Source organism: Aegilops tauschii, chromosome 2 (assembly GCF_002575655.3).
Source record: "Aegilops tauschii subsp. strangulata cultivar AL8/78 chromosome 2, Aet v6.0, whole genome shotgun sequence".
Lineage (NCBI taxonomy): Eukaryota > Viridiplantae > Streptophyta > Magnoliopsida > Poales > Poaceae > Aegilops > Aegilops tauschii.
The window spans coordinates 82,257,791-82,276,683 of NC_053036.3; the positions used below are offsets into that span (position 1 = coordinate 82,257,791).

At 42.6% G+C, this 18,893-nt stretch overlaps 1 long non-coding RNA gene across 1 annotated transcript; it reads left to right on the forward strand.

Moving 5' to 3' along the window:
• Positions 1-7,817: 7,817 nt before the first annotated feature.
• LOC120974430 (uncharacterized) lies at positions 7,818-8,362 on the forward strand. Its single transcript, XR_005769832.3, has 2 exons — positions 7,818-7,976; positions 8,054-8,362. It is a non-coding gene; the product is annotated as an uncharacterized lncRNA (long non-coding RNA).
• The last annotated feature ends 10,531 nt before the right edge of the window (positions 8,363-18,893 follow it).

The window sequence follows — 18,893 nt, forward strand, 5'->3', positions numbered from 1 at the left end:
TATATTAAAATATTCCATTAATTGGAGTTCACATAACACACGTGCAATTTAATTCCATGCCTTTTCCATCTCAATATTCTTGACCTCAAACTTTTCCCATAAATTCTTTCTTCACTTTCCGGAGCTCCACCAAAAATCTCAACATTTTGGCCACTCCTAAACCTTGTCCTAGTTCAAACCATTTTAATTAAATTCAAATAAGTTTGAATTTAAATCTTGCATTCGTGCCAACTTCTATTTTCTCAGGCCAAGCGCATTTTTGCGAGTCCAGGAAAATTATCCGCGTGTCCAACTTCTTCCCCTAACCTCTCTTTCTTTTCTTTCTTATTATCTCTGTTTTTTTTTCTTTCTTATTTGCTCCTCTCGGCCCAAGGCCTCCCGCAGCCATTTGGCCCTAGGCCCAGCCGCCCCCACCTAATCCTAACCCTAGCCCGATCCCCCCTGTTCACTCGCTCCCTCCTACCGATCCCCCTTCTCCTCAGCGCCGCCTCCGCACACACGCCCGATCCCGCGCGCCCCTCCTCTTGCCTTGCCCGATCCTCTGCTCCCGGCCATCTTCGCTCGTGACCCGTCAGGCCGCCGCGCTGTCAGCCGCTGGCGACCTCCGCTGCCCGTCTTCTCCGCCGCGCGCGCGCCCTCCTCCTCAACCATCAGCCGCAAGTCCTCCTCCGTCGCGCCCGATCCCCTCACCCGCTACGACCAGGAGTGTCGCCGCCCTCGACCCGCCTCGCCGTCGTCCATGGCCACGCCTTCGCCAAGTGCCAGCGCAGCCTCGCCGCATCCTGCCGTTCTCCTACGTCGCCGGACCTGCGCCGTCCTCTGCTTCCTGTACGGCGACCAGGAGCCACCTCGCCCGCGTGTCTCCTCCACCAGCAGCCTGCAAAGCCCGAGGAGAGCCGAGCTCCTCCCGCTCCCCATGGTTGCTGCTTCCCCTGCCCCGAGCGTCCCTGCAGCCGGCGTCCAAGTCCCGCGCCCCATGACCTCGCTGCATCTCGCGTCGCTGCTCATGGCCTGCACCAACCTCCTCCTCCGCTGTCAAGTCCGTCGTTCCCCGTCGTACCGTCGCTGGAGTTCACGCCCAAGGCCCGCTGCAACCTCACCTTCGGCTATGCCCTTGCCTTCCTGTGCTGTTGTCGCTGGACGCCAAGACCACCGCTACACCTGTACATCACGCCGTTGTTCGTTGCACGCCAAGACCGCCCCCGTGGATTTTTCCAAGTACCACTACGACCCTGGTGCGACTATGCGGATTCGCCAAGTACCCCACCGGCAAGACTGATGCCCGAACAAGCACACCGACTCTGTGGATTTCGGCAAGTCCCTCGACGACCGACGCTTAGTACCACTACGATTGCCGTGTACATCTACCGACGCCAAGACCGAGACTACCAAGTACACCCCGGATCAGCAAGTTCGGCTACCATCGCCGTAAACTGCTTCCCGAACGTGTGTATCACTACCGTCGCCGAAGACCCGTGTAACGGAACCGTCAAGTTCGACTACCTTCGCGTGTACCACTACTTCCCCTACACCGCATCGAACCCGATCCGTTCCGAAAACGCACGCTTTAAAGGTATAACCGCCGAGATGACCTTCCGAGAACGATTTTTTTGCGATGCATGAGATGCCCGTGTTTGCACCATGTCCGAGTTGTTCCTTGCGCGTTCTTTGTTGCCTTGCCATCGACACGTGGGAACCCGGTTGCCGGGATCACCCCACCATCTTGCCTGACACGCTCACGCCACGCTTTCTTTTGCATCAGTATCTCCATGAGCTACCTGAACCGATATGTTGTTGTGGCATCATTTTCGGATTCGTTGTCGTGGCACCTCTTTCATCCACCATGGTGACAAATGCCTCATATCATTTTATACCAACATTTTCATTAAATTGCATAAAACTTGTATATGTCATCCGCATCATGATAATAACATCTAAATGTTTAATATTGTTGTTTGCATGAAAATTGCTAAATATGCATATGGGGATTTTCCAGAAATATTGGTTGATGTTTCCAGCCTTATTTAAACTTGCCTAAATAGTTAGATTATTTATTCTTCACCTCTTTCATGTTTAACAACATTTAATATTGATGAGTGGCATAAACAAGAGCGGACTAAATGATTGAATGTGGTGTTTCATCAATATTGATCTCCACTTAGTTTGTAGTGTTGTTTGTTGCACTTTGCCATGCCATGAATCATTAAACTGGACATGCATCAAAACTTGATTGTGCATCATGACATGCTTATGTGATGGTTGTTTACCGTATTGTTTGCTTCTTTCCGGTGTTGCTTCTTCTTGATAGTTCCGGTAACGTTGCGATTGTGAGGATTCGTTCGACTACGTTGGTTCGTCTACTTCATGGGTTCGGTCTTCTCCCTAGCAGGATTTCAGGCAAGATGACCATTACCCTCGATATCACTTCTATCTTTGCTTGCTAGTTGTTCGTTCTATCGCTATGTCGCGCTATCTACCACTTGTCATATCATGCCTCCCATATTGCCCTGTCAAGCCTCTAACCCACCTTCCTAGCAAACCGTAGTTTGGCTATGTTACCGCTTTTGCTCAGCCCCTCTTATAGCATTGTTAGTTGCAGGTGAAGTTGAAGATTGCTCCATGTTGGAACATGTTTATGTTGGGATGTCACAATATCTCTTATTTAATTAATGCATCTATATACTTGGTAAAGGGTGGAAGGCTTGGCCTTATGCCCGGTGTTTTGTTCCACTCTTGCCGCCCTAGTTTCCGTCATACCGGTGTTATGTTCCTTGATTTTGCGTTCCTTACGCGGTTGGGGTTATGGGACCCCCTTGACAGTTCGCTTTGAATAAAACTCCTCCAGCAAGGCCCAACCTTGGTTTTACCATTTGCCACCTAAGCCTTTTTCCCTTGGGTTCTGCAGACTCAAGGGTCATCTTTATTTTAACCCCCCTGGGTCAGTGCTCCTCTGAGTGTTGGTCCGAACTAGAGCCCTTTGCAGCGCCACCTCGGGGAAACTTGAGGTCTGGTTTTAGTTGTACGGATTGCTCATCCGGTGTGCCCTGAGAACGAGATATGTGCAGCTCCTGTCGGTATTTGTCGGCACATTCGGGTGGTCTTGCTGGACTTATTTTACCATTGTCGATATGTCTTGTAACCGGGATTCCGAGTCTGATCGGGTCTTCCCGGGAGAAGGAATATCCTTCGTTGATCGTGAGAGCTTGTGATGGGCTAAGTTGGGACACCCCTGCAGGGTATAAACTTTCGAAAGTTGTGCCCTCGGTTATGTGGCATATGGGAATTTGTTAATATCCGGTTGTAGAGAACTTGACACTTAACTTAATTAAGATGCATCAACCACGTGTGTAGCCGTGATGGTCTCTTTTCGGCGGAGTCCGAAAAGTGAACACGGTTTGAGTTATGTATGAACGTGAGTAGTTTCAGGATCACTTCTTGATCACTTCTAGCTTCTCGACCGTTGCGTTGCTTCTCTTCTCGCTCTTATTTGCGTATGTTAGCCACCATATTTGCTTAGTGCTTGCTGCAACTCCACCTTATTACCCCATCCTACCCATAAGCTTAAATAGTCTTGATCTCACGGGTTTTGAGATTGTTAAGTCCTTGTGACTCACAGATACTACCAAAACAGTTGCAGGTGCCGATGATACCAGTGCAGGTGATGCTACCGAACTCAAGTGGGAATTCGACGAGGCCCTTGGTCGTTACTATGTGTCTTTTCCGGACGATCAGTAGTGGTGTCCAGTTGGGACGATCGGGGATCTAGCATTTGGGATTGTCTTCCTTTTATTTGGATTTGTCCGTAGTCGGACCATATATGTGTACTCTGAATGATGTATGTTTAATTAATGTATTGTGTGAAGTGGCGATTGTAAGCCAACTCTTTATCCCATTCTTGTTCATTACATGGGATTGTGTGAAGATGACCCTTCTTGCGACAAAACCACAATGCGGTTACGCCTCTAAGTCGTGCCTCGACACGTGGGAGATATAGCCGCATCATGTGTGTTACACTCCTAGACTGGTTCTCTAGGGCGTCGGGCGATGAAAGGGAGGTGATGATACATTCGACATATGGTTTATGGCTGGCCCGGAATGAGGCGAGAGATAGGAAAAGAATTGCACCGCCACATGAAATCATATCTACGGCCGTAGGTCACATGCATGAGTGGAAAGAGGTGCATGCAAATCAGAGGCAGCCGGCTATGCCACAGCCACACCAAAGTTGGCAGGTTCCAGATGAGGGCTGGGTTAAGGTCAATGCCGATGGAGCGGTCTCGAAGCATGGGGACAAAGGAGGAGGAGGAGGAGCGGTGGTGAGAAATCACCAGGGTGCCTTCTTGGCGGGATTGAGTCACCACTTCCCCAACATCACTGATCCGGAAGCAACAAAGATTCTGGCATGCAAAAGGGGCTTGGAGCTGGCAAAGGAGGTCAATGCAGAAAGAGTGCACGTCGAGGTTGATGCCTAGAACGTGGTGCAGATGATCAAGCAACCTTCCAAGAACCTGGGAGCGGCTAGCCGCTGGGTGGAGGAGATCAAGATCTTATTATGTTCTTTCGTAGATGCTAAAGTGTCTTGGGTTAGGAGATCCGCTAATGTTGCCGCACATAAATTTGCTAAGGTAGGTGTAGGAGATGAACTGTGTAAGGTTTGGTTGGGGGCTCCCAGGACTTCGTTCTGGATGTAATTCGGATGACATTCTGAGCTATGTTGGTTAAATAAAAGCGGCAGCAAATTTCCCTAAAAAACAAAATGCTCACCTTGTTGTATTGATTTGTTCAGTTGGTGTGAAATATGCTAGTGTATGCACTCAAAAATAACTAAATCTCAGTTGAATATATTTAAGAAAATGTTCACTGTATTGTAACAATATGTTCATCTTGTGCAACAATATGCACGGGTTTGTTCTCATAGTTCCAAAAAATTATAAAACCTTGCACGGGTTTTACGTCGGATCGACCGAGGAGACTAAGATCAATTATTTGTTGGAAATTACACATGTGTAATTGTTCTATACTCCAATGGGGGACTAAGAGTTGTTGCGGCTGCGATTGGGGATTGAAGCTCCAATGGGGGAGCCGCTTATTTGGGCGCCTCTGCTCAAGCACCGTTCGATCCTTATACAAGGCCTTCAATGGCGACGGCGCTTGCGCGAGGGGTGAGATCGGCACGGCGGACGGCGGGCGGCGGCGCATAACTGACTGCTGATCCCCTTTCCTCTCTTGGTGGAACCTTTGCTTGTGGGCTTTGGTGGGCTCATAGGTCCAACTTCAGCCCACCACCGCGTATTTCTTCCCCGTCTCCCAAAGCTTCATCAGTGATCTTGGTCAAATTCAAAAGACCAAACCGACTTCTGCTGCAAATAATCGCGAGTTGGGTCGCTTACTGTGGTCTCCTTCGGTGCAAGGTTTTTTTAATCAACGCAGATGGTGTCGTGAATAAACAGGGGGGCGAGGAGCTGATGTTGCAGTCTATCGAGATCACAACGGCAAATACATGTGATCTTCCTCTATTACTCTCGGTGGTGTCACCGATGTAGCGGTTCTTGATGCAATGACAAGCAAAGAAGCGCAATCTTTAGCAAATGATTTGTTGGTGATGGACATTTATTTCTTCGGACAATAGTTCGGTCGTCAAGGATATTGAAGCCAACGTGGTCGTTGGGGGGGGGGGGGGGGGGGGGGGCTCATGCTGTGGTGATCAAGGAGGTGAACGCGAGGAAAAGGATTTTGAAGCTTGTTGTTTTATCTGTGAATCTAGAAGTAGAAACTTTGAGCTCGTTGTTCATTGATGTTGGTAGGAATGGCTGGCTGGGTGACCCACATTATCTTGTAACAATTCCTCTGAACTCAAGGAGGTGAACGCGAGGAAAAGGATTTTGAAGCTTGTTGTTTTATCTGTGAATCTAGAAGTAGAAACTTTGAGCTCGTTGTTCATTGATGTGGTAGGAATGGCTGGCTGGGTGACCCACATTATCTTGTAACAATTCCTCTGAACATTTGCTATCGAATAAAGTGTGACGAGGTTTTCTAAGAAAAACATGTTGCGTATTCAGACTTCACTTGGTGGAGTGGCGACGTCTCACGACGAAGTAACTACGTGGCCGGTGGTGCATTGATGTTGTGAGGTGAGGCGCGACTGTTGCGCAGAGAAGGACGTGCCGGTGCAAGGGGATTGTCGTCGGTGATTCTACAGGCGGAGGCGGTGCTACGTACAAAGATGTCGTCGCCGTGCTTCGAGCGCGACCTCATGGAGCATTGGTGCTGCGACAGGGCGAGAGCGCAGAGGGAGAGAATCAGAGGGTCATGCACACACGCATTGGACGCTACAAAGGCGGTCGAAATTTTCTACTCCACAACTACTTGCGCCTAGGGACGACCGGCTGCACAAACCTGGGAAACATCATGTTCTATTTAGGAAGAATATTATCTAGTTCACACTTGTTAGGAATGAGTGACAAATAATGTACAATAGCCGGTGACACTTCACATGCCAGGATGACATTTGCGAACGCCGTGATTAGCAGCTTTAGTGTTTTGGGGATTGCGTTTGTTACAGCAAGCATAACATTTCATTTATTTTAGTGCATTTTTCATCCAAAAATTGCCACCGTCAGATCTTGATCCTGTGGATATGAGGGTCACTAGCAAAATCGCTATTTGCCTCACTCTAAAGAAGGATGGAAAGCCTCATGTGTGAAAGGTCATCAAACAATTTCCTTTCTTCTTTCGTTTGTCCCATCTTTATCAACTTCTACTCCTTGGCTAGCTTGATGCTCACATGTCTTGCTTTTGTTGATGAGACAAGAACTTTCATTGGAAGAGAGCAGATACCAATTCTAAACAACCATTAGAATTGCCTCATTCAAACGGATGATTGTCATTGATAAGACAGGCAGGTCCCTCCGATCCAAATTGTACTAAAAGTTGTACTAAAGTAGCGTCAATTAATATGGATCAGAGGGAGTACGTAAGATTATTAAGTCTTTCTCTTACATCAGTGGGTCTATTTGGTACGACGAAAATTAAGAGGGGAAATAGAAAAACAAACTAAAATAATAGATGGAGAAAATGAAAAATAAATATGATTGTATGAAGCTAGATAAATAAATACGTAGTTGCTCAATACACAATAATATAATTTCAAAGTTCATGACATTAAATGTTCAAATCTCTAAATTAAATACCAAAAGTCATACCATTTATTCTAAATAAAGGATATATCCAATTCTAGCCCCGTGAATGCGTGAAATTTTAATGAAGAAATAGCATGCCAAACTAAACTAATACATTGAGAAAATAAAAAAAATACATATGACCATAATAAGCCACAAACATCAGAAAGGAGGTGCTCAATACACAACAATATAATGTTCTGAGCATTAAATTTTGTATTCTCTAAATTTAAGTATTGTCATACCATGTTTTCTAGAGATATATGCATTTCTATCCACGTGAATGCCCAGGTGCACCTGCTAGTTAACAAATTAATTAATCAATCATGTGTTTGTTTCGAGGTTCATACAGTTCTCATGGAAGGACCACTGGGGCAATACTCTGGCTACATTTAATACATAGCTCACCATATATCAAGCAAAAGAAAATGAAACGGATGGAGTATTTTGTAGTGAGTTCACCATATCAAGCAATAGTTAATTTGCTGCCAATAGATAAGGTATTCCTACGAGGCATCAAATGAATGATAGCCAAAGATATCCCTGGATAGAGGAACATGACACCAAGAAATTAATTATCTCCCAAATTTTCTTCATCCATCCACCTCTATATATGCATGGCCAAAGAAGCATCACATCCAAACCAAGCCATTGAGCAGGTTAGAAACAAGTTATCTCTTGTGATGGTGCTTCTCGAAACCAAGAACGTAGTGCCTTTGTTCATGGTGACCACGACGATCATGGCTTTGGCCATGTCACCCTGCTTCGGTCAAGGAGGTGGCAATATATCATGTTTAGGTACTTTAACTACTTTGTTCTTATAATTTTACATGTCGGCGCGATTTGACTTTGATCATTGCTCTTTTATATTGCAGTTGTTTGCGAAAAGCTGCCAGGATGCACGCTTGACAAGTGCAAACATTCATGTGTCACGTCGGGGATTACCAATTTTACAGCAACTTGTGGTGATCTTAAGGCGTTTGAAAGCTGCTGTTGCAAGTACAATTGTAAACGGGTTCCTCCTGTTTGAGGAAGGTTGGATCCGCAACTTTCTTTGCATTATGTAAAAATAATGTACAAAGATAGGAAGTCGGACGGATCATCATGACTGTTGCACTGCATGTGGTCCGATCAATTAAAACAATGTCAAAATAAATCTAATATATTTCTATCTTGCGCATTAATCTATACCTACTAATAAAGCAAGGTGCGTTTATTCGATTTTTTCATCCGTTCACCGCCAAAAAGTTTCTTTTCCCTATCCGGGGTGGTACTAAAGTTTTGTGAGTCCGTTTGGTAGAAAAGAGAAAACAAATTTCGTACATGGGCCGCGCACATTGTGGCCCGGCGAAGCCAGCCCACAGAGCTAGAAAAATCCTCTTTACCGCACGTCGCGAAAAATAGTCTGATCTTTGCACGTGGCCCAAGACCGTGCCGGCCCATTTTCGTTTATTTCTGTGTTCTATTTCTATTTTCGATTTTGTTCCTTTCTCTATTTCTTTTTTCATTTGTCCCTGCAAACTGTAGAATTTTTTTCCTTTTTTCTGAAATACAAAATTTTAAAAATCAAAATTTTGGAAAACAATTCCGAATTCCAAAAGTCGTTCAAAATTAAAAAAATCCCATTTTTTTAAAATATATTTGAATTTCCCAGAAGAAAAATCGAGATTTTCAAAATAAAATTGCATTTTAGAAAATGTTCCATTTTTTCTAAAAATATTTTGGTTCTCCAAAAAAATTGAGATTTTCAAAATAAAATTGAATTTTAAATATGTTCCGGATTCTATAAATATTCTTGTTTAGTGAAATGTTCACAAATTCAAAATAATATTCGTGGTTAAAATAAACACATTTTCAAAAATTATTCGGAGTGTTCAAATCTTGTTCCTGTTTTAAAAAAAAATCCCAAATTAAAAAGAAGTTAGCACTTTTTCAAAGGTTCATGTTTTTAATAAATGTTTGTGAATTTTAAAAAATTCTTCCTATTTCAAATGTTGTTCATCTTTTTCCAAAATGAACGAAGTTCTCGTAAAACTTTTAGGGATTTCATTGTTCTTGTTTCCAAAAGTATTTTGCAATTCATAAATATTAATTTATTTTTGGAAAGTTCAAAAAAAATTAAAAAGGTTTTGAATATGGTAATGCAGTGTGTTCTTTAACGTTCGCGCTGGTCATTGGTAAGCAGGACCTGTTTATTCGAGTGGCTAGCACCCAGTGGTCGAGTTTTTAGGTCGTGAGTTCGATCCTTCAACTCGTCATTTTTTTGGATTTATACTCGTGCCTTACAAACACAGGTCCTTTTGGTGCCTGCTAGTGGGCTGGCCCAGACGTGAACTATTGAGCGTCCCATGCGCTATTTAACGATAATAGAGAATATTCTTTTTGGCTATATTTAAAAGAAATTGTGGGCACAAGCCCAGAATATACTGATTTGGCTCTAATGAAAAGAACTGTGGGCACGTGACCGCTAAAAAAACAAAGAGAATAAACCCTGATAAAGAAAGGACTGCGTGGATTATGCTAATGAAACTTGATTTATGCACTGCAATTAGTAATACATCCGGTAGGAGAGAGTGATGAAGCAACCGTACACTGAAGGTCGCTGCACAGCCACCAAATGAGGAGGGAGCCACAACCCCGACACCGGGGTGAACCCAAAGGAAAAAAAGCACGAGTTGGTTGGTCGATGCCACGCCAACTAACCCCACCAATATCAAGATCTCGCGTGCCAAACATGACCCGCGAGAAGACCATAACTCCTCGCTCTGTCGCCTCACTGCTGTGCAGACCATTTTTGGTGCACATATCAATTATCTCTCCCGTTGCTTCTCAAAAGAATATATCTACTGTTGCAACGCACGGGCATATGTGCTAGTTTAATCTAAACTATAAATCAATTGGAACATAGTGCTATCAAGGTTACTCATTTTGAGCTTAAAGAAGGAACAAGAATCAATGATGCAGCCCTATCCGCCCAGAGATGAGTTTCTGCGCAAATTTATAATATAGCATTCATATAATCTGGATGCGTACACGAACCAACCTCGTCTACATAGCATAGCAGGAACAAAACTACCACGATCTATGTCGACAAGGAATCAAGATCAACATATGGTTATCCCACTAAGTTCAAAAGCATGACATAATACAATAATGTTCTTACACATGCATAATACCATATGCTAGTAGAGAACTACATGCATAAAAAATAGGGTAAATGATGGTCAAGCTGCCTGGTAAGTTTGACGACGTTCGCCACACTCACAATCCTGATAATTCTACTCTTCACACTCTGAGCAATATATCGTAAATGAAATAATCCAATTAAACTATCATACCATAGATAAGAATCAAAAGAAAAATAAAACAAATATGACTAGGTTAAGCAACATTCATTTAACTAGGTTTAGTATCTAATATAGATCTCTATGAGCTCTCGGGTGGTAGATGAATGAACCGAATCACGAGTTAATAGATATATTGCTATACAAGCTTTGTAGTTGAGATAATACAGAACATGATCAAAGCGTTTGGAAATCAACATACGAAATGGTATAACAGATTGCATATGCCATAAGAATTCATTTGCAAAAAGAATCAGTTGAACTCAAGTTATAGTGAAAATGAAGTTTTAGTTTTAAATTCAAATTCAAACAGGTTAAAGAATATTTGAAATTTGAGTATACATGATATGAACACCAAGTATATGATACAAGAATCCATAGGCAAAAGGAACCAACTGAATAGGTGATATGGTTTACAAAATATGATCAAAATAACATGTGAATTTAAATTGAAAGTTCAAAAATTAATAACCTGGTGTCAATAGAAAGAGGGTCTCACAAGGATCACTTTGCAGAAAGTTTCACCTCAAACGGAGTTATGTTTAAAAGGTACGAGACTTTGAAGTTTTAGGGGTACTTTTGCGGAAGTGCATGACACGTTGTTATTTTTAGTTCACAGAAAATGGTTTGTGGCTGAAATAACTTGGGATGTTGGATTTAAGTCGCAATGGACGCTATGGATAAGATGGTACCGGTTCGATGAGATCGACCTCTAGCTGTTTGAGTAAGTGACAACAAACGGTCCTAATATGTCCACATGGATAGGGTTTGCATGGGATCTTCCTCATCAGGAATCTTCTCCGGAGACGAGAAGACGGCGGCGCTGCCATTGGGCTTGTGAGCATAGGTGTCAGGGAAGTTTTAGGAGAGTTTCGGCACGATACAGTGGATTCATCGGTGCAATTGGTGGTGACCGAGGTGCCCTCGTGCGGAGCTGCGGATGGTGCTTCGGCGCTCTCCGGTGAGATCGGGCGATCTTGGGAAGCTTGGTTCTATGCATTTGATATGAGGGGAAAAGCTAGGGAGTTGAGTATCATGGAGGCGATTCAACCAACGAAGAGAGAGGGGGGAGAGAGAGGGGAATGGAGGGAGGGAGAGGGGGGAGAGAGCTCAGGGTACCTCGGGATCGACAGGATTGACCGAAAACGAAGCTCAGGCGACAAAACCGGGCGAGGACGGTGTGCTTGATGCTGAGGAGAAAACTGAGTGCTCAATGCGGTAATCGAAAGAGGGGGTAGAGGGGGTCGCTTTATGGTGCGAGATAGACCGAATCACAAAAGGAGCATGGAGAATTGGGTGAGGCTAGCGTGAGATATGCGGGCTCAACGCGTGCTCGGCCAGGAGCGGTCAGGAGACCAACCCAAGGAAGAAGGTGACTGTGGGGTCTGATACGTCTCCAACGTATCTATAATTTATGAAGTATTCATGCTGTTATTTTATCATTCTTGGATGTTTTACAATCATTTTATAGCAATTTTATATCATTTTTGGGACTAACCTATTGACCCAGTGCCCAGTGTCAGTTGCTGTTTTTTGCTTGTTTTTTACATCGCAGGAAATCAATACCAAACGAAGTCCAAACGCAATGGAACTCCACGGAGATTTTTTATGGGCCAGAAGACATCCATTGGGCCAGAGCAGCACCTCGGGGGTGCCCCGAGGGGAGCACAACCCACCAGGGCACGCCAGGCCCCCCTGGCGCGCCCAGGTGGGTTGTGCCCACCTCGGTGGCCTCCCGCACCCCCTCTTTGCACTATAAATTCCCAAATATTCCGAAACCCATCGGGGTTAACCTAGATCAGAAGTTCCGCCGTCGCAAGGCTCTGTAGCCACCGAAAACCAATCTAGCTCCGTTCCAGCACCCTGCCGGAGGGGGGAATCATCTCCGGTGGCCATCTTCATCATCCCGGCGACCACCACGATGAGGAGGGAGTAGTCCACCCTCGGGGCTAAGGGTTTGTGCCAGTAGCTATGTGTTTAATCTCTCTCTCTCTCTCTTGATCTATATCATGGGCTTTCTTAATATAGTTAGATCATATGATGTTTCTCCCCGCTATACTCTTGTTGCGATGAATTGAATCTTTACCCTTTGAAGTTTTGTCTTGTCGGATTGAATATTCAGAGATGAGAACACATGATGTATGTCTTGCGGTATGAATACTTGAGGTGACAATTGGGGTATCATATTGATTCACTTGATGTATGTTATGGCACTCAACTTGCAGATTCCCGAGGTGACGTTGGGGTAATCTATGCATAGGGGTTGATGCACGTTTTTATTGTCTTTTCTCCGATAGAAACTTTGGGGTCCCTTTGTAGTTCCTTGTGTGGATTGAGTATTATGAATATGAATTTGCTTTGGTGTTATTTTAGTACGAACTCTTGATTAGATCGATCAGAAAGAATAGCTTGCGTTATTTTAGTACGAACTCTAGGATAGATCGAAAGGAAAGAATATCTTTGAGGTGGTTTCGTACCCTAGAAACAATTTCTATCTTTTGTTCTCCGCTAATAGGAACTCGGGAGTGATTCTTTATTGCACTTTGAGGGCTAATCATATGATCCAACTATGTTAGCACTGCTAGGAGATTGCACTAGCGAAAGTACGGCCCCTAGGACTTGTTTTCAAGCATTGCAATATCGTTTTTGTGCCCTTTTACTATTTGCTACCTTGTTGTTTTTATTTATTCAGATTATAAAAATATATTTCTACCATCAATATTACACTTTTATCACCATCTCTTCGCCGAACTAGTGCACCTATATAATTTGCCATTGTATTGGGTGTGTTGAGGACACAAGAGATTTCTTGTATTTGGTTGCAGGATCGTTTGAGAGAGACCATCTTCATCCTACACCTCTCACGGATGGATAAACCTTAGGTCATCCACTTTAGGGAAAATTGCTACTGTCCTACAAAACTCTGCGCTTGGAGGCCAACAAGTGTCTACAAGAATAAAGTTGCGTAGTAGACATCAAGCTCTTTTCTGGCGCCATTGCCGGGGAGGTGAGTGCATGAAGGTATATCTTTAGATCTAGCAATTGAATCTTTTAGTTTCTTGTTTTATTACTAGTTTGGTTTATAAAACAAAACTACATAAAAATGGAATTGAGGTTGCACCATATTATTGATCATCTTTATAATATCTTTCTTGAAAATGATGGATCGGAAAATTGTGCTCAATTGCTAGAAGAAGAAGTCAATAAAATGTTTGGCACAAAATATTTGAATGATGAGCATAATTGCAATGTTGTTAGTATGAATTCTTGGAATATCCATAATGCTAATGATATGCAAAGCCATAAGCTTGGGGATGCTATGTTTGATGAAAATGATATTTTTAGTCCCCCAAGTATTGATGGGAATATTTACTATGATGAAAGCATGCCTCCTATTCATGATGATTATGGTGATGACATGTATGCTATATTTAATAATAATAACCATGGAACTTGTCATCATGATTTTAATTTTCATGCTACCTCTTGAGCTTGCGTTGGTTTTTCCCTTGAAGAGGAAAGGGTGATGCAGCAAAGTAGCGTAAGTATTTCCCTCAGTTTTTGAGAATCAAGGTATCAATCCAGTAGGAGACTACACGCAAGTCGCCTCGTACCTACACAAACAAATAAGAACCTTGCAACCAACACGATAAAGGGGTTGTCAATCCCTTCACGGCCACTTGCAAAAGTGAAATCTGATAGAGATAATAAGATAAACATTTTTGGTATTTTTATGATAAAGATTGCAAAGTAAAAATAGATTGGAAACTTATATGATGGAAAATAGACCCGGGGCCCATAGGTTTCACTAGTGGCTTCTCTCAAGATAGCATAAGTATTACGGTGGGTGAACAAATTACTGTCGAGCAATTGATAGAAAAGTGCATAATTATGAGAATATCTAGGCATGATCATGTATATAGGCATCACGTCCGCGACAAGTAGACCGAAACGATTCTGCGTCTACTACTATTACTCCACACTTCAACCGCTATCCAGCATGCATCTAGAATATTAAGTTCATAAGAACAGAGTAACGCATTAGGCAAGATGACATGATGTAAAGGGATAAACTCAAGCAATATGATATAAACCCCATCTTTTTATCCTCGATGGCAACAGTACAATACGTGCCTTGCTGCCCCTGCTGTCACTAGGAAAGGACACCGCAAGATTGAACCCAAAGCTAAGCACTTCTCCCATTGCAAGAAAGATCAATCTAGTAGGCCAAACCAAACTGATAATTCGAAGAGACTTGCAAAGATAACAATCATACATAAAAGAATTCGGAGGAGATTCAAATATTGTTCATAGATAATCTTGATCATAAACCCACAATTTATCGGATCTCGACAAACACACCACAAAATGAATAACATCGAATAGATCTCCAAGAGAATCGAGGAGAACTTTGTATTGAGATCCAAAGAGAGAGAAGAAACCATCTAGCTAATAACTATGGACCCAAAGGTCTGTGGTAAACTACTCACACATCATCGGAGAGGCTATGGTGTTGATGTAGAAGCCCTCCATGATCGATTCCCCCTCCGGCAGAGCGCCAGAAAAGGCCCCAAGATGGGATCTCACGGGTACAGAAGGTTGCGGTGGTGGAAATAGGGTTTCATGGTGCTCCTGGATGTTTTCGGGGTATATGGGTATATATAGGAGGAAGAAGTAGGTCGGTGGAGCTGTGAGGGGCCCACGAGGGTGGGGGCGCGCCCAGGGGGCAGGCGCGCCTCCCTGCCTCGTGGCCTCCTCGCTTCTTTCTTGACGTCCACTCCAAGTCATCTGGATTACGTTTGTTCCAAAAATAACTCTCCCGAAGGTTTCATTCCGTTTGGACTCCGTTTGATATTCCTTTTCTGCGGAACACTGAAATAGGCAAAAAAAACAGCAATTTACACTGGGCCTTCGGTTAATAGGTTAGTCCCAAAAATAATATAAAAGTGCTTAGTAAAGCCCATTAAACATCCAAAACAGATAATATAATAGCATGGAACAATCAAAAATTATAGATACGTTGGAGACGTATCAACTCTCATGATAGTTATTTTGTTGAGTTTGCTCCCACTACTATTCATGAGGATAAATTTGCTTATGTGGAGAATAATAAAATTTCTATGCTTATGTATCATGAAATGAATGCTTTATGTAATGGTTATATTGATGAATCTATTCATGATGCTACTGAAAATTATTATGTGAGAGGAACTTATGACTCATGATGCTCTCTTTATGTTTCAATTCTTATCTTTTATGCGAGCGTCATTGAAATCATCATGCCTAGCTAAAAGGCATTAAAGAAAAGCGCTTGTTGGGAGGCAACCCAACACTTTTACCCACTGTTTTTATATGTTCACATGATTATGCTACTGTAGTAATCATGTTTTATTGTTTTTGTTTCAATAAAGTGCCAAGTAAAGCCTTTGGGATCATGTTGGGTGATAGTTGATTTGACCCTGCTGAAAAACAGAAACTTTTGTGCTCACGAAAACAAGTCTCATTTTTAACAGAAGAGTGCCCTTCAGTTGATTCTTTTTGCAGAAGTTTAATATACAAATTTCTCACGTGGTCCTAATTTTTTCATAATTGTTTTAGTAGCAGAAGTATGGTTTGAGTACAGATTACTACAGACTGTTCTGTTTTTGACATATTCTCTTTTCAATGCATAGTTTGTTCGTTTTCTAGTTTCTATGGCTTATATTGCTCAATATAAATTCTGGAAATGTTATGCTACAGTAGGCATTGTGTGGAAACAATTATGAATCTTGTCTTTGACAGTACCAAAGTGAAATGATTTGCTCTTTATCATACTAACCTATCTCACGAAGTTCCGTTAAGGTTTGTGTGATTGAAGTTTTCAAGTTTTGGATGAGATATTGATATGAGGAGAATAAGGAGTGACAATACCCTAAGCTTGGGGATGCCCAAGGCACCCCAATTTAATATCCAAGGAAGATCCAAGCAACTAAGATTGGGGATGCCCCGGAAGGCATCCCCTCTTTCGTCTCCAACATTATCGGTAACCTTACTTGGAGCTATATTTTTATTCGTCACATGATATGAGTTTTACTTGGAGTGTCAATCTATTTTGTTAGGATTTGCTTTCTGTTATTTATAATAATGTTTTGCATCTTTTATTTCAATAAAAGTGGCATTGATAGCCTTTGACATGCTTATCTTGCAAGTATACATGTTGCTGTTTGAAAACAGAAAGTTTATCGATGTTGCAAAATTTCCCGAGGAAAGTCAGAATGTGATAAAATGTTGAAACTTTTTGCATAATAAGATCTGATAAATTTTCTACAATGTGGTATAATGTCATAATGTTTTGAGTTGAATAAGTATTGATTCTCTTGCATTCTTTACAGAGTGTACTGTTTTGGCAGATTGCTGTTATGTTTGCATTGTTTGCATATGTTTGCTTGTTTAATGATTCTATTTAAGGATAGGACTATTAAATATGCAGAGGCATTTAGTATGCAATGTTGAATAATAATTTTAGTGATTTGCTACAGTAGAGAATGATAAGGTTTTTGCATTGGTTTATACTAACTTATCTCACGAGTTGTTGTTGAGTTTTGTGTGGATGAAGTTTTTAAGATTTAGGGAAACTGTTATATAAAAGGAATTAAGGAGACACAAAAGCTCAAGCTTGGGGATTCTCAAGGCACACCAAGATAATATTTCAAGAAGTCTCAATCATCTAAGCTTGGGGATGCCCCGGTAGGCATCCCACCTTTCTTCTTCAACAATTATCGGTTAGTATCGGTTGAGCCTAAGTTTTTGCTTCTTCACATGATGTGTGCTATTCTTAGAATGTCATTTTATTTGTTTTTGCTTGTTGTTTTAATAAAATACTTAGATCTGGAAGTTTTTTAATAAAGAGAGAGTCCACAATTAGCTACCTATTTACTTAACTACTCGCTTGATCTTCACTTATATCTTTTTGGAGTAGCTTGTCATTTACTCTTGTGCTTCACTTATATCCTATGAGTAAATTGTTGAATAAATTAAATGTCATGAAGTTGAAATCATATCATGCCTAGTGATAGCTTCACATTTGGGTTTAGAAAGTGAAACCTTTTGAGGCTTGACAATCACAATATTGGTCATACAAGCAATTCACGAATAATTAGTATAAGGAAAAGAACTTTCACATGCAAATACACTATCATGGAAATCTTTTGTGATTGTGAGCCCCCATCAAAATATTATATGCCAAAATTGTTGACGTTGGACAAGGAAGACAACGTAATGATTTATGTTTGCTCATATTCACATAGAAGTCATATTGTCATAGATCCTTCAACATGTGGTGCTTGCCCCCCATCTTTGCTAGCCAAAAATTTAGCACCAAGTAGAGATACTACTTGTGCATCCAAAAACCCGTAAACCCAAATCTTATTTTCAAGAGTCCACCATACCTACCTAAGGATTGAGAAAGATCCTTCAAGTAAGTTGTCGTCGGTGCAATAAGGCAATAAAAATTGCTTCTAAAAGTGTTAGATCATTTAGTGTAAGAGAAAATTGAGCGTTGTACGAACTTATGATGGCAAAGCAATAAAAGCGATGGACTGCATAATAAAGGTTGTATCATAAGGGGCAATATAACGTGACATTCTTTTGCACTAAGGGGTTGAGCATACAAACAAATAAGCGCATGGCAACCTCTGCTTCCCTCTGCGAAGGGCCTATCTTTTACTTTTCAGTATTTATTTTTATGCAAAGAGTCAAAGTTATTCTCCCTATTGTTGGGGAACGTAGTAATTTCAAAAAAATTCCTACGCACACGCAAGATCATGGTGATGCATAGCAACGAGGGGAGAGTGTTGTCCACATACCCTCGTAGACCGACAGCGGAAGCGTTATCACAACGCGGTTGATGTACTCGTATGTCTTCACGATCCGACCGATCAAGTACCGAACGTACGGCACCTCCGAGTTCTACACACGTTCAGCTCGATGATGTCCCTCGAACTCCGATCCAGCCGAGTGTTGAGGGAGAGTTTCGTCAGCACGACGGCGTGGTGACGATGATGATGTTCTACCGACGCAGGGCTTCGCCTAAGCTCCGCAACGATATTATCGAGGTGTAATTTGGTGGAGGGGGGCACCGCACACGGCTAAGAGATCTCAAGGATCAATTGTTGTGTCTCTGGGGTGCCCCCCTAACGATATTATCGAGGTGTAATTTGGTGGAGGGGGGCACAACACACGGCTAAGAGATCTCAAGGATCAATTGTTGTGTCTCTGGGGTGCCCCCCTGCCCCCGTATATAAAGGAGCAAGGGGGAGGCAGCCGGCCAAGGGGAGAGGCGCGCCATAGGGGGGAGTCCTACTCCCACCGGGAGTAGGACTCCTCCTTTCCT